This window comes from Salvelinus namaycush, chromosome 29 (assembly GCF_016432855.1).
Source record: "Salvelinus namaycush isolate Seneca chromosome 29, SaNama_1.0, whole genome shotgun sequence".
Lineage (NCBI taxonomy): Eukaryota > Metazoa > Chordata > Actinopteri > Salmoniformes > Salmonidae > Salvelinus > Salvelinus namaycush.
The window spans coordinates 21370920-21383344 of record NC_052335.1 but is presented as its reverse complement, the minus strand read 5'-3'; the positions used below and the strand labels follow the sequence as shown (position 1 = coordinate 21383344).

Genomic DNA, 12425 nt, shown 5'->3' with positions numbered 1-12425 from the left:
CCTGACATTTAATCCTAGTAAAAATTCCCTGTTTTAGGTCAGTTAGGATCACCACTTTATTTTAATGTGAAACGTCAGAATAATAGTAGACAGAAGGATTTATTTCAGCATTTATTTATTTCATCACATTCCCAGTGGGTCAGAAGTTTACATACGCTCAATTAGTATTTGGTAGCATTGCCTTTAAATTGTTTAACTTGGGTCAAACGTTTCGGGTAGCCTTCCACAAGCTTCCCACAATAAGTTGGGTGAATTTTGGCCCATTCCTCCTGACAGAGCTGGTGCAACTGAGTCAGGTTTGTAGGCCTCCTTGCTCGCGCACGCTTTTTCAGTTCTGCCCACACACTATAGGATTGAGGTCAGGGCTTTGTGATGGCCACTCCAATACCTTGACTTTGTTGTCCTTGAGGCCATTTTGCCACAACTTTGGAAGTATGGTTGGGGTCATTGTCCATTTGGAAGACCCATTTGCGACCAAGCTTCTACTTCCTGACTGATGTCTTGAGATGTTGCTTCAATATATTCACATACTTTTCCTGCCTCATGATGCCATCTATTTTGTGAAGTGTGCCAGTCCCTCCTGCAGCAAAGCACCCCCACAACATGATGCTGCCACCCCTGTGCTTCACGGTTGGGATGGTGTTCTTTGGCTTGTAAGCCTCCCCCTTTTTCCTCCAAACATAACGATGGTCATTATGGCCAAATAGTTATATTTTTGTTTCATCAGACCAGAGGACATTTCTCCAACAAGTATGATCTTTGTCCCCATGTGCAGTTGCAAACTGTAGTCTGGCTTTTTTATGGTGGTTTTGGAGCAGTGACTTCTTCCTTGCTGAGCGGCCTTTCAGGTTATGTTGATATTGGACTCGTTTTACTGTGGATATAGATACTTTGTACCTGTTTCCTCCAGCATCTTCACAAGGTCCTTTGCTGTTGTTCTGAGATTGATTTGCACTTTTCGCACCAAAGTACGTTCTTCTCTAGGAGACAGAACGCATCTCCTTCCTGAGCGGTATGATGGCTGCGTGGTCCCATGGTGTTTATATTTGTGTACTATTGTTTGTACAGATGAATGTGGTACCTTCAGGCGTTTGGAAATTGCTCCCAAGGATGATCCAGACATGTGGAGGTCTACAATTTTTTTTCTGAGGACTTGGCTGATTTCTTTTGATTTTCCCATGATGTCAAGCAAAGAGGCACTGAGTTTGAAGGGAGGCCTTGAAGTACATCCACAGGTACACCTCCAATTGACTCAAATGATGTCAATTAGCCTATCAGAAGCTTCTGAAGCCATGACATCCTTTTCTGGAATTTTCCAAGCTGTTTAAAGGCACAGCCAACTTAGTGTATGTAAACCTCTGACACACTGGAATTGTGATACAGTAAATTATAAGTGAAATAATCTGTCTGTAAACAATTGTTGGAAAAATTACTTGTGTCATGCACAAAGTAGATGTCCTAACCGACTTGCCAAAACTATAGTTTTTTAACAAGAAATTTGTGGAGTGGTTGAAAAATGAGTTTTAATGACTCCAACCTAAGTGTATGTAAACTTCCGACTTCAACGGTATATATTTATCACCTGGGGGGATTATCAGTTATGACAAGAACTGTATAAGATATTACATTTTTGAAGCAAAGTTTTAGAGAATGAATAGATCTCATAACAGCATTAATTAATATGTACTAATTGAAATGTACCAATGCGCGCCCAGTCAAGGACCCTCTTTATCTGTTCATTTGGACCAGTGAGTACATTGATACGTGAAGGCCCATGAGGCCCAGATATCAATAGCCATTCCAATAACAGACCTTTCCAATCTGGTGGGAACCAAGGACCTGACCTTGTTCAATCTTTAAACATTGATTGTTTAATTCAGAAGGCACAAGAAGACATGAAGATTATTTTTCCTACCTTTTCATTACAGTCAGTTTGCTGTGCCACTATTTCCTTCAGGAACATTTATTGAATACATACTCAAAATTAAATCTTTGCCTATCAAAGTTTTCTTTAGGAAAAACCTCCCACTGCAGATAGTAGTCTACTTTTCATCAAGGCTGTATGCATAGTCTATTGGTAAACTGGTATGGTCACATAATGTTATAATTATCTGTTATAATTATCTAATTATTATCTAATTATCTAATTATCTATTACTTTTTGTCAACGTCAGCAATCCCATCCATCCTTACAAAGCAGGTGATAGATCTCTAATGTAAAGCTCATTTGATTAACCTCACTGTCTAGGCATTATGATTGTCGAATACCAACAACTAACCAGAGGCAATTAACCATTACATCTCACTTTCTAATGTCATGAGTGCAATTTTCACAAATCTGGTATTTGATCATGTAATTATCATAAGTGAATTTTCAACTTACCAAGGGACAAGCCTGAAGAAAGGTCCGAGCTCAGTCTCTCAGGATGGTGATGTCAGGGTGAAGACGAGAACCTTCTCAACCTTCCCCTCTTATGGACGAGGCACCATCCAAACCACAACAAAGACTACATATCCCACCTCTTAGGCATGACACCATTCAATGACCTGTGGTAGTGCTGTGGCCCAAGATGAAACCTTAAAGTGATCATTTAGGTTCCTATGATATCTAGTGTACAGCTATACCAAACATAGAGGCAGGGTATGTCAATATTCAAGAAATTAAGTTTGACAAATGATTTAAAAGTCAGAGACACTGCCAACCCGCAACAAGATTTATCTGTCTATAGATCAAGTATCAAGTATTCATACACAACATGCATTTTATGTGTCTAATGATTAGACATGTTGTAATTTCTTTGTTAATAGTTACATTCTAATTGTTCCATCAATTGTTTTGTTTTTAACAGCAGACTTTGCTTCACATGTTATTGTGAAGATTACAAACAATGTCTGACCTACTTTTTCCGAAAGAATATGTCAACAGTGTTGGTCCTTCTAAGTGTAAATGATTTACTAAACTATCTTGTCTTTGTTGACAAAAACAGATTTTTGTTCAAAAATGAAATCCTCATAAAGTACATCAACAAATAATTATTTAGTAAGGATTATCTTTATTGAGCTACATTTTGTATTGTGCTATGCATAACATATGCATATTCACCAAGCATAAACCAGATGGAAAGTCATTCACAAGCACACAACTTATTTCTGCAATCATATCACCAATAATTAGAATCCCAGCACCATCAGTTAATAAAAAATAACTCATTTCAAAATGTATTCTCGAGTATACTGTAAATTGTTGTCAAAACAACTGGCTTACATAGGACCACCAGTCGAACACCTCAAAGACCACAGTTCCTCAAAGAGACATCTCAAATCACTGCAAAAAAGATCTCCATCACCTCACATATCTGTGCATTTCAGAGACGTCATCAACATAATTTGGGAGCTACACTCCTGGAGATTATTTAGTATTACATTCACTGAATAAATATAGATTTTTAAGATACAATTATTACGCACACTCATTCACACACTAGTGTAATATCATCTGTTTGATGCCTGTATTAGCTAGGCATAACTTTGTTGTCATGAGTTCAGTGACTGGAGTTCAGTTTTCTGTATGAAGGAGACCTTTCAGCATGAGATTGTGAGCATACATGACCGAAAAACCCAAATCCATTCTGGCATTGACTGCACAAGTCCAAACTAGAAAAGATAACACAAACAAGGGTCATGGTTAGCCTATAGTTTAAAATGGACTATGGACTACTAAATGTCTATCTGTCACCCCTTCCAAACACCATTTTAATCAGCACTGATCTGTGTACCTGCAGTTTATGGGGACAATAGCCTGTGGTCCTGTGTGAGATGCCCAGGGTGGAAATGGCATGACAGGCATAAACATCTGACTGTGGTACTAGCGAGCCACCTGCTGATGCTCCATGGGGCGCCACTTCGAAAGGTACCAGACTTTGCACAAGGATTCCCTGATGACCATATTCATGGTGCAGAGCACAGGAAAAGTTATCAAGGTAAGCCTGAGAAAAAAAGAAAAGAATCACAGGCATTTATTACAACGAATCAGTAGGATGACAAGATCACAATGCATTTAACAACATGTACGTCAAGGATAATCAGCGTGTGTGTGTGTGTGTGTGTGTGTGTGTGTGTGTGTGTAGTATCTGACCGTAGAACGTGAGAGAGGAGCTTTGCTTGGAGAGGGTCTATAACATGCCCCAGAAGAGATGTTCACCACTGCTCCCCGTTTCCTCTACCATGCCAAGTAGAACCAGGCGTGTCATCAGTGTGGTGACAGCAATGTGTGTTGGAGTACGTCCCACAACTGGTCTCCAGGCAGGCCAGTCAAGTTTGGTGAGTTGCCAAGGCAGTCACTCACACAGTTAACCAGAAAGCCTATATTTTTGTCCCCTCAAGGCGTCTTTGACAGGCTTGCAACCTGTGTCGCTCTGACTGAAGTTAGCCACAAGCACCATTGTATCCACTCCAGGAGTCTCAGAGATGGCCTTGGCTGTGTCACTGACACTGTACCTTACCATAAATGACACCCCATTCACCAAAACGGTGGCCAAGGCGAGTGCTTTGCGTCAGTCGAGGAAGAAAATGCACCCTGACCAAGCTGTAGCAGTCCCGCACCTTTGCTGGCTGTACACAGAGCACCCACAACAGCTAGGGTTTCCACAAATGAAGTGCATGACTGAGAAATTTTTCTGTACAAAAGCTCAAAACTGTCAACACCAGCCATAGCAGTCACAGGTTGGTAATTAGCTAAACTGAAGCAAGCTACAAACAATGTTTCCTAATCTTAGCCAATCTGTACTACTTGGCTAAGGTTTTCCCGATTATATACTTTACTTGATACTTATAGCTTAAAGTTAAATTGTGCATAGTATTTTGTAATCTAGCTACACAGCAGTTCTGACAGGCGCAATATTGAGCTAGTTTGCCAAAGATGGTCGTTTACCATGCTTAACGGGGTGGCTCTCCCATAGACACCAATGCAATAGCAGTTGGGTCTAGTGTACTTAATTCACTGACTTTCATTGTACCAGAAAAAAACTATGAGTGTTGTGTCTCGCTTCCTCTTCTGTCTCTGGTTTGGCCACAGAGTTTCTAAACCCAGAGGCGCAACATTGCAAGCTTTGTGGGAATGCTTGTGATATAGACCAACAGACCAGGCCTGGGCTTTGGGTTTGAGAAGTCAATTTGATGTATTTATTTAATTTAACTAGTTAAGAACAAATTCTTATTTACAATGAAGGCCTACCATGACCAAACCCTAACCCAGACAACGCTGGGCCAATTGTGTTCCGCCCTATGCGACCCCTAATCATGACCAGTTGTGATACAGGGCCACTAACCAGGGCCTGTAGTGACACCTCTAGCACCCAGATGCACCACTCTGGAGCCCAAATGAGAGTCTAACATTATTCCATAGTTGTTCATTTTCTCGAAATCAAAAATTTGTGCCACTGTCTTAAGTAGGTAAACGTTATTACAACAACCTCATGAAAGTGACAAACAGATACGTTGTCATTTTCGTCACAAACAACCTTATATCGAAGGAGCGCCTTTGATTTGACGGCTTGCACATGGGCAGTTCGACGCGAGATGACCATTAGACCCGATGACGTATTTCTACGTATGAGTTTAGCTAGCCAACGCCTTCATGGCCTCGCCTACACGTACGGTAGGAGATTTCGATTAGAGAAGCAGTTTAAGACTGGCCCTTTTTTTGCCTGTCTTCATAACAGTTCTGTCTTTGATTTGGCTTTTGACAGACGTTCCTTTCCCGGAAAAGAGTGTAAACATGGGGGGCCACGTGACATCTAACGGACAGGGATTTAAAGGCACAGGAAAAAGCATATTGCATCAACACTTTGGTTTGAAATAACAGGAGTAGCTGGCATTTATTGTATATCATAATTGTCAGTGTTAACAAACAAAAAAATATGGTGTTTGTTTGCACCCCTTTTCCAAAGTACTGTTACATGTTTCCATGTTTCTGCAGGAGGTTGGAAATTGTTACTAACTATACTGCATAACTATATTGGCGAAATGAGCAGTACGGTATGGAAGTCGTACACTGTTTATTACAATGTGATACATTTGCAATGGTTTTGCGAAAATGTTTAACCAAGGTCTGTCATGCAAAGGACTTTATCTCCTTACCTCCGTTGCTAGCAAGCTAACGTTAGCTACCATGTCAACAAACATAACGTCAACTAGCTCCAGTAACGTTACATGGCAAGACAATGCATGCCCAGGTTTTAATACAATGGCATCGCTTGTCTAGCTATATTTGTTATATTTCTATTTGTTTTCTTCTTAAAACTGCACTGTTGGTTAAGGGCTTGTAAGTAAGTATTTCACTGTAAGGTCTACTACACCTGTTGTATTCGGCTCATGTGACAAATTCCATTTGATTCGATTTTAGTTGTTACATTAAAGTAGCACTGTAGCTAGCGAGCAAACTGAGTTGCCACTGGATAATCTCCATTCTGTGGATATTTCTGATGAGAAGAGTGAATCCACATTAGGACCATGTCTCAGATCTCAGCTGAGGATGAGTCTGAACTTCAGTCTGTTGAGGCAACTGCTAAAAAGCATCAAGACAGAATCTCAGGTGCATCTACCAATTGAATGTGCAGAGGAAATATTTCTTAATCTGGAGGAGATGGACAAGAACTTCCATAAGTATGCAGAATTTAATACCTTCTCATTTGCTACAATCAAATCTGTAGTAAATGATATCCATTATTATCTAACGCTTGTTTAATATCCGTCTCTTTTTCAGTTATGAATTTGTTAAGTACCTGCGGAAGTATGTGGAAAGCTCTCTGGGAGCAGTTATCGAGGAGGAGACAGAGAGATGTAACAGAGGAGAGGGACATGCTGTTGGGTCCGGTCAGGACACCTTGGTTCATGCTGTTACAAGGAGGACTAGAGAATCTGGAGAGTATGTATGGTGTCTCTATAAAGCATTCTCAGTGAAGACTTCTCACAAGTGACTTTTGATTAACTTTATCCTTTACTATATTCCCAACATGGCTCGTCACTTACTTCACAGAATATGCCATTGCTTACAGGGAGTCTAAAGCCTATGTGCTTGTGTGCTTCACAATGAATACAATCTTGAAGCAGTAGCAGCAAGGTAAGAATCTGTTGTTCTGCCCCTGAGCAAGGCAGTTAACCCACTGTTCCCGGCACCAAAGACGTGGAAGTGGATTATTGCAGCCCCCCGCACTCCTCTGATTCAGATGGGTTGGGTTAAATGCAGAAGACACATTTCAGTTGAATGCATTCAGTTCTACAACTAACAAGGTATCCCCCTTTCCCTTAGTGTAGACTAGATCTTTCATTGTATTTACCTGTCTCATTTACTTTGTGTAAAATTTCATCAGGTAACAATAATGTAAATTCCTGCGCCAAAGCCTGCAATCTTATCCTCCATCGGATACGTTTCGTGATAAGTGCCTAAATGTCCTTTTATCTACTGTACTTTGTTTCTGTGTTTATTAATACATGTGTATAGATGACCTAATGTATAATAACTGTTACCAATAATGTAGATAATGTAATGTACATGACGCGAAAGGAGCCACTGTACCATGTCTGACTATGTTTGTTGCTCTACCTGAGTGGTCCACATTGTGGTAAAAAATAAATCTGTAATATGTGTTGTAAATTATTGTATCATTGTGGAATGACACTTAAATACATTTCTAACCTCTACATTGTCATTTATAGATACAAGCAAATGATGCAGAACCTGAAGAACACAATGATGGTAGTTGTTGAACCATTGATGAATACATTTGAAGCGGACCAACTGAGAAGGGAGGAGCTGCACAGGGAGAGCCAACATCATCAGTCAAACAGCCATTACACAGACAACTGAGCCGACAGTGATTCTTGCTTCAATCAGGTAATACCATGTTAAAGAAGTAGCCTACAAGTTACTCTTGCAAAGTGAGGATCCACCCAACTATCCATTGAATGGCTTTTTATACACTACCGGACCAGTATCATTATACCGTATAAACATATATTTTGTTGATCTGGATAAGTAATACTATTATACTTGTAAATCATTACATTATAGGCTTAAGTTGTTTGTGTTGCCTCTGAGTTGAGTTTGCAATCAGTGTAAGTTATGCTGTCTAATTATAACTCACGAGCACAAAAAAGTGAATGTACAGTAAATACACATTAACTACAGTTGCAAATGTTTCCTTAGGGTTATGTATTTATCAAACAATAGCAGCTGCAAGTACTTGCTGAAAGGTTGGACCATAGTAGGCCTAAAGAGTTAAAAGGATTTCAATATGATTTCTATTCTGTATAATTTGCTAGATTATTACTAGATTGGTAAAAATGTTATTAATTGCATCCAATGTTGTGTGGTCTCTGAGAGTGACAGTGGTGTGCAAGTGCACTGGGAGGACATGCAGGGTCTGTGTGGTGCATAGCCCTCGGATGTGCTGAGCTGTGGGAGTTGGAGCAGCCTGCGTAGGAACCTCTCAGCTGCCCTTGCTGACCCAGACCCTGACCTCAGTGTAAGTCACTGAAAAATGCTCACACAAAAGTTAGCACTTTGGAGTGGAGATAACATGCTCTCAGCAAAATGCCTTTCTTATGTACTACTCAAAGGAATGCAGTCATCCTGGTTTTGCTTATACAACAAAATGTTAAAAGGTAAAGAGCTGGACAGCTTAGTTTGGCAACTGAAGATGTCTGATAGATTAACTCAAAGTAAAGTAGGCCATCTTCATACGGTATTAAACATTGGCAACAACGCTTGTAGGCATTCTTAGAGTAGACATTTAAAATCTCTGTATTTATACAAGGTCTTTAAAACCCCTTAGAGTCGATTTCCTCACCCCGCGGAAATCGAATAAAAAAATCACCATAAAAATCTGTCTATTTAAGCTAAAGATTTCTGTTTTTTTGCATTGGATCTACCGCATCCGCCGATGTCGCACTTCCGCCGATGTCGCACTTCCGCCGATGTCGCACTTCCGCCGATGTCGCACTTCCGCCGATGTCGCACTTCCGCCGATGTCGCACTTCCGCATCTGCGGTGAAAGGTTACAGAGCTAGGACGGTGTTTGTCAGACAATGAGACATCCCGAAAATCAGTCTTCTCACAAAATCGTCTGTAGCGTCCGAACAGTTTGGTTTACACGATAATATGGAAAGGTGAGACTCTCCCGAACAAATACATGTCGGTTGTTTTGCTCTAAGATGCCCACAGGCCTCACAAGACTTGTCTGACGGTCCCCCGGTACCATTTGAAAAAATGGATGGAAGTATGTATGGAGACTGTTAAGTGCCAAAAATAAGGGTTTAAATACATGTAAAAAATGTTTCCTGATCTTTCTTATATCTCTCAGATATAGGACAGACACTTCAGAACAAACTTCCTTTTTTATTTAATTTTTGGGACTATCTGTTATTCCATGTAGTGAATCTGTTATTCAATGCGTTTGTATGGGCAAATAGCAGTAAGGCCGAATAAAATGTTCATCAAATACTTTTTTAAATAATATTTTTGATACTTCAAGGGGTCTTAAAATTCAAAATCAAATAGCAAAATTATCTTACGTATGACCTTCTTAAAACAATTCCATAAACCTTAGTAAAACCCCTTACCCCAGCTTAGACAGGGCTTAGAATGTAATGGGCTAAATAGAATAGGATACTCTAATATGGGAATTCACCCCCTAGGGATTTTGTGTACTCTGTTTTGTAAACAACTTTAGTTTTTTATTGGTCTGATGAACATTTGTCACACAGTGAAATTGCAAAAATTCACACCTGCATGAGTCTTATAGTTTTGTTCCTCCTCTATTCAGGATAAGGTCCTGTGCTTTTTTATCAAAAACATTCTCTTCTCCACTGAATGTAACGAGAGATCTACAACAGTCTAGGTAATTCATTAGTTTTCTCCTATATGTTTCTGAAATGTCTTGTTTCTTTTTCTATTCAAAGTCTGATGTGGATAATGATGTGAATAATGTATATTTTGCCTTCTGACAAATAGCTAAAAGTCTGGAGTCTGACTTCATGTACCTTAAACTGGGGCTCCCGAGTGGCGCAGTGGTCTAAGGCACTGCCTCTGTGCTTGAGGCGTAAACAAGAATTTGTTCTTAACTGACTTGCCTAGTTAAATAAAGGTAAAAAAATAAATAAACTGAGCCTCCTGACTGGATCGGTTGGAATGATGTAAACAGACCGGACATTACCCGTCTTCTAAAACAAGAATGCACCGTCTGTAATGTGATAGTTGCATGGCAGTTATACCCATATGAATATGATATAGTTTTTATTTACATTTATTTTACCACCAGATGAGACTAATGAATGATTTTCAGAAGGAAGTGACAATCTTTTTGATTCGCAACCCAGAAAAGTGAGATGTTCTATTTTACAGTATATTCCGTGATCAGCATTTGCAAAGTAATAGTTTAGTCTAAAATGTAATTTGGTATCTTCTTTGTCTCACTAGGTACATGGAGGAGATAATAGAGTACTTTCTCCCTCATGTCCTTACACCCTGAACATGGCTTAGGCACACAAGTGTCAGAGAAAGCCTTGCACCTCATTGCCTTACTGGATATCAAAGCCACCTGGTTTAATAAGTGGATGGTGAGCACAATATTACCTTGCTTCTCTAAACATTACAAGACACCAACCCCCCCCCCCCCCCCCCCCCCCGCCCATAAATTATGTCAGTCTTGTCTCTTCCAGCATGGTTACTACAGCAGGACCGTGGTCTACAGGCTTCTGGAGATGAAGTACAAGTCTCTGGTGAGTGAGTGATGACTAATCTTAATGGTTCTGTTCTGTGGCAGTGAGAGTGGACTGGAAATGAGGGTGGTGGTGGTGAGATTGATGATGAGCTGATGATTGACCACTCCAGGAATCTCAAGGGTCTGTCTCTGATTCTCCTCCTTCGTGATTAGAAATTAGTTCCCAGTTTGATTAATATTAAATTCCTTGCCTTTATAGCTATTAAAACCTTGCCATACATGTAATGCTTGCCGTACAGTATGACATTGATGGACGATGAAGACATTACACTTGCTATTCATAGTTATATTCTGAGGTAGAGTTCTGGAAAATATATTAACTTAAAATGAATTAACTTAAAACAAAGTAATTTCCTGGTCTTCAGTTGTCTTTTTTTCAGTGTTTAAAACATCCCTTTGATGATTGTAATGAGTGCTGTTCTATCCCAGATTGTAGCAGCTCTTCAGCAGTGTATCTATTGAGTCCTGTGACCTATTCATAGACGAGACGGCTGAGGTCATCCACTCTATCGAGAACCAGCACATCAGTGAGTTCAACTTTAATCTACACGGGTATTTCTCTATTCTATTTCAATTACATTAAAACCAAGATTTACTGTAGCACAACACCAACAATTGACATGTAGGCCAATTTCATATCTAGTTGTTGGAGGTCAAAATGTCTATTTATTTCACCTGTTCTATATCCCTTGAGAACTTGATGCAGGCGCCAGAGGCCACCCCTCACAGCTTGCCTCCATCTCTCCCTATTGATCTAGTTCACACACCTCCTTATCCCACTCTGTGGTGTTTAGATGCTGAATAAGTCAAGTCTTGTTTAGGCGGACCGTATCAGGAGTTATCAGGCAGCCGCTGGTTTGTTTTCCTCTGTGGTCTTAGTCTGTCCTCCTCCTCTCCAGGCCCAATGGCTCCTCTACTATCTATCGCCAGAGTCGAGGAGTGCACTGATAGAGATGACCACTGTGTATACTGTATAGTCTGGGGAGGAGCTGCATAGTGTTGGTGGGGATGGAGGGAATCACTGACTGGTCAAGCTCAGGTAGTACAGGGCTCTTGAAAAGTCTTGAAAAGCCCAGATTGTCTATGACCATGCAATATGTATACATAATTTAGTCCACGATAAAATGAATGGTTTATGTGTGGACTAGATAGAGCTCACTATAATTTTGCTAAATAACTTGTGGTAGGCTATATCATTCTACGGGGTAATTAAGTAAAGGAGACTGGATTATGGAAATGCAGAAAGTATTTAAGAATCCCTTAGGTGTTTTGTCATTTGGTTAGGACGGAACATATTACTTATCCTACACCTGTATTCTAATTCAGACTAGCTTCTCTATTCTCTCCCATGCTAAATCCATTGAGACACTATTTTTCTCCATACATTGTTTCTCCTGAATACAGTACAAATGTCCACAGCCTCCTGTATGATATGGAAGGCCTAGTGAAAAAGAGACGCTTAATACCTCTCTATGCTGTATTGTTCCCTTTTAAACATAGGTGTTATTCCTTCCCTGCCTGTCTCCTGAGCCCAGATAGCTGTGTTATCGTCAGAGAGGAGGGAGTATTTCTCCGGAACGTGCCTCGTGTTATCTGGCGTAGAGTGAGGTTGCGTTCTTGACCTTGCATTGGATGAGCACAGAT

The 12425-nt window shown here is 40.2% G+C and overlaps 2 pseudogenes; one reads left to right on the top strand and one right to left on the bottom strand.

Annotated features, from left to right (window-relative positions):
- Nucleotides 1–3050: 3050 nt before the first annotated feature.
- Nucleotides 3051–5743, bottom strand: LOC120024623 (annotated as a pseudogene).
- LOC120023999 overlaps nucleotides 5604–12425 on the top strand; it is a 66326-nt pseudogene continuing 59504 nt past the window's right edge.